The sequence below is a fragment of the Borostomias antarcticus genome (assembly GCF_949987555.1).
Source record: "Borostomias antarcticus genome assembly, chromosome: 26".
Classification (NCBI taxonomy): Eukaryota; Metazoa; Chordata; class Actinopteri; order Stomiiformes; family Stomiidae; genus Borostomias; species Borostomias antarcticus.
Window position 1 is genome coordinate 453,741 of NC_140259.1, and position 5,000 is coordinate 458,740.

Below are 5,000 nucleotides of genomic sequence, written 5' to 3' on the forward strand. Positions count from 1 at the left end.
AAGGAGTAGCACAGTAGTCAAAATGGTTAAGCCGTGTGTCTTTGGTAAAATATTGAGGATAATTGACATGATTTTCCATTTTGGCTAGGGTGGGCTACCTCCTCTACACGGCCTGCTGGAACCACTGGCCCTAAAACTCTATTACCCAGACTCCTCTCTAACCCAGAGTCAATTCCATTCAGCCAAGGCAGGGAGAGGAATACATACATGACTGTGTCTTTTCCCCCCCGTTCTCATGGACCATCGTCTTTTATTTCTAGCCCCTTGCTTTTATTTTAATTTTTATCAGCCACTGTAGGTTTGCAGTTTTGTTTTTAATCTGGACCAACTTGCTGTGTTCTGTGTTTGCCTCTTATCCTGTAAGGTTAGTAGACTTTACATTGTACATGCGTGCGCGAGTGTTTGTGTGTGCGCGTCCATGTATATAGTATATGAATATTAAAAGGTCTGTTTGGTGTTTTATACTGTACCCTGCAGTGTTGGGAATGTGTGTTTTAGGATAGACCCCTGTCAGAGCCCCAGCTGGCCCTCCCCGAGTCCTATTGGTTAGATTTGGGGGCGCCTGCGGGGGGGGGGGGCTTTGCACAACCCTTTTATCTCCTGTTTGTCAAATGAAAAGCCAACTAATAAAAGGAAAGCCAATGAGATCCCTGGCTTTTAGGCAGTCATGGCATCATGGACCAATGATTGATCTGAACACCACTATAACGCCCCTGTCCCACTGCTCTGTGTGAGGCCACCATGTTGTACGTCAGAGCCCGTGGGTACGGCCGCGCTAGCGCCGCTCTGGATCCTGCTGTGTCGAAGCAGGACCAGTTGAACGTCTCTGTCCATGTCCACCCTCCTGCTGTGTTTACAGCTGCCCGGGAGACAATGCGGTGCGCTGCTCGGTGGCAGGCGAGGTGACAGGGTGACAAGTGAGGTGACAGGCTGCCCCGTCTGTGTTTGTAAAGCCAAGTTGACACCGTGTCAGTCAAGAACCCCCCTGTCACTCAATGCCTAAATGCCGACAACCACAGTGACTGTGGAGATACCCGAAGTATGTTTACATGTTGTTGGTCGTTGTTTTTTCCTCAATGGGACTTCATGCTTGTAGTAATCAACCAATTTATAACAGGCAGTGATAATCACCAACAGCGTTCCACATGTCAATCATATTGATGTTTCTCCTCATTCTTTGTCACATATGACTGTAACCACTGTTTGACTGTAGATAGTGTTGGTTTTGGTTGAAGGGGGAGAGGGAACATAGGGAACTATCATCTCTTTACTGTCTCACTGTAGAAGGGTGGTGTGTTGAATGAGTGGCTGACAGTCAGGCTGAGGAGAGAAGCTGCATCATCCATCACAGGGACACACTGGTCAATCGCTTTGATCGATCTACTGTCCACTACAGCCAATCAATGAGCACCAAGCGGAGAGAGTACCAGCTCATTGGCCAGGGGATGTCACGTGATGGCAGAAATGATGTCATCCTCCATTTGTGTCCTTTTGTTGACCTCTTAAATGTCTTTGGCCTTCCTGTTGCTTATTCCATTTTGAACAGTCCACAGTATTTGGACTGAGCCAACACACCACGCCCGTGGGTATAAGGGCCACTTCAGTCCCTAGTTCTTCTTCTTTGTGCTGATCCTGTGATGCTGGTCCATGTAGGCACTCTGAATACGATCCCTCAGTCCTTCTCTGCTCTCTGCTGGGGGTCTGTGTATTCCAGCATGGACAGCTGCCTCCATCAATATAAGCGCCATCCACTGGCAGCAATCTCGCCATCCCCACTGACTGCAAACACTCATAGTTATAACACACACGTGATGACGATGGTCCAGCCATCTGTGGAAGAGTGAAGTCAAGTGTCAGTTTCCCTAGTGAAGTCATTAATCTCTAGCCCTGGGCTGTGTGCTGCCCCCTGCATGACTCGCTCACTCACACTGACCCAAACACACACAGCCGTCGCAGCCAAATAAAACGCTACCCCTGGCTAAGGCCCATCAGCTCCCATTTCTGAGGGCAGGTGCCCTCTGGGGCCGCTGGGCCCCCCACCATAGAGCTACTCTGCTGACCCTATGGAACCCTCCACCACCTCTCTCTCTCTCTCTCTCTTTCTCTCTCTCTCTCTCTCTCTCTCTTTTTTTGTGTATCCCCAGTGTGTATCAGTGTTGGGGTTGCATAGGGAGTGTCCAGTCTCAGCTGAAGAGGGGAGCGGTTTGGACCAGATGGACCTGACGCCTGTGGGTTTTGGCAGTGTTTTAAACCGTGTGTGTGTGTGTGCATGTCTCTAGAGTGTGTGAGTGAGAGAGGGGAGTGAGGTTCAGACGTGCAGAGGAAAGCCTAAAAGGGGTTCATATTTGCTTGAGTTAAACCAGTGCAATATCTTTATTTTCTATCGTGGTAAAAGCATGTTGTTGTTAATCCTACCTTATGACAATAATTAAAGTTTTTGTATGTAATTGAATGCTGTGTTTTGTCGTCTTTGTGTGTTTTATGTTGACCACAGTTGAAGCGGTCTAACGGTAGGGCCTCCCTCACCAAGGGCTCCAGCAAAAAAGATCACAATCTGGACCTAAAATAAATACAGGAATATTATGGAGTTAGATTTGTGTCTTTATTACATGCAAGAAAATAAATGATATGAGAGAAAAAATGTTTGAGAGAAGAAAAATATATATATTTGAGAGAAAATGTGACAGCGGCTGGTGATTTGGTCCGCAACTCGGCAAACCCCGAAATGCGCTAGGGGGCAAAATAACTAAAAAAACGTTTTTTTTCGTTTTTTTTTTGTATTACCAAAGTTGAAGTTGTGAAGAACCCACTTACTATAACAGACAACAGTTTTAGGTTCACGAAATACGTATAATTAGTCTGCAAACTAAGCTCGTTTTTAGCTGATTTCGAGCCGGGCTTGGGGGCGGGCAGACTTTCACACTGATAGCAAAAAATATATATTTGAGAGTAAAAAAAAAGGGTTAGGGTTAGTTTTTTTTCTTCTCGGAAATCATTTTTTAAATCTCCAATTATTCTTTTAATATTCTTTGACAAAATACTTTATCACAAAACTTGTTTTAGTATCAAATATTTTTTTTATAATTATTATTATTTTTTATTATTTTTTTCTCCCATGTAATAAAGACACAAATCTAACTCCATAAAATATTGGCCAATCTTTAATATTTTCTCAATTAAAAAGACCGATACTCAGCCCAGCCATATACTCAGCCCCCCTGGGCTTGCAGGTCTGACTACACTTAGCTTATCTAAGAACCATGTTACTTACATAAGTACTCACACTAAGGGCCAATACTAAACTGTACTTTCATATGTTCATATGAATCTAGTATCAGGATCATATATATATATATGTGTGAGTGTGTGTGTGTGTAAAAGGTCTACTTGGTCTTGGTCTACTTACTTCACCACCTAAAGGGAAGTGCATAGAGTAGATAATGACTTTTGTCCACAGACAGAAGTTGAATCAACAGCAGCAAAATAGCTAACGTTACAGGAATCATCAGTGTAACTGCTTTAGCCACTGACCGCTACCATTAATGTTATGGAAGCTGCTGCTAGTTGTTGTGAGCTCATGAGCTAACTGGCTATCCTGCTCTTATTGTGCTGGATTAGCATTGGAAGCATTGGAACTGATGTGTCCAGGCGACAAGACCTATCTTAATTCATCAGACATTATTTCATGTCATTTCAATTCACAGCTATTTCAGTGACATGACTAGCTTCCTTCCTACCAGTCCTGAACAGAAACAAGCCAGCCACGCATATAAGCCAGGTTGGACCTGGCCTGGTTACTTTATATGACATATGGAAGACATAAAAGAACAATCGAGACTCACATCAGTCATTTGGGCTTTTCTAGTGCTCTGATGTCATCACACTGAGATGAAACCGTATCTCAGTCACATGGTCAGATTGAGAGCATGTCTTTTTCCACAGTAGCACTCTTTCCTGCACTTGACCAATGCTCACTTCAGACAACCTCATAAAACGTGATCAAATTGACCCATTATTGTGAAGAGTTAGATCTTTCAGCCATTTATCCTCATCATGTTCGGCGGCGCGAGCGGTGGAAAGTGACAGTAAATGATCTGTAAACTCATTGTCCCGTCCCAGGTCCAGTTTGATCAGTAAAGTGGCGTCCAGACAGTTATGCCCGGGAACAGCGCTCTCTAATGGGCCTCAGATGGGCTCTGTGTGGCTGGGCCGTCTGTCTCCGGCGCCTCTCTGGGAGTCCGCAGGCCTCCTAATGGGCTTCCGAGACAGCTTCAGAGCTGCACTGCATTTATGGGGGCTAATGGCTAATGGTAGGAGCCCCAGGCTACGCCGCTGTGAGGGTTCGGCGCCACGGCGGAGTGGAGCTCCGCCCCCGCAGCCCCACGCTCTCCGTTCCACGGAGCGGACGGACGACAAGGTCACAGGTCGCGCCGCCTGATTCAAACATACCGGCAGCCTGGGATAACTGGGTCCCTCTCCCCTTACATTCCTCCATGCATCCATCCATCCACAGAGGCCTGTCAGAGTGGAGGTGTTGGGAGCCCCCCACAAACACACACCCCTCCCCCCCCCCCCCCCCCCCCCCACACACACACACACACACACACACACCCCCCCCCACACACACACACACTTTCCCTGGGGGTCCCCAGGGGACGGCGGTGAGGTACGCTCTTGACAGCAGGCCCCCTCGCTCACACACACATATACAAACACACACACACACACACACCGGGGGAGAGAGTGTTGACAGGCAGGCAGAGCGGGTGATGAATTGCTGGCTTCGCCTCCGTGTGACACGGCTCTACATGACCGGGCAAATTCATTCCAGTCGTGGCGGCAGGCAGAGCTGCCATGCTCGCATTAGAGCAACGTCCAGAAAAAAAACCCACACCCTGACGACTGACAACCTGGGAGGGGGTGTGTGTGTGTGTGGGGGGGGGGGGGGGTACTCTGGGGTCGATGGACTGGACTGCTTTGTTGTGGAGGTTTTGTTGAAG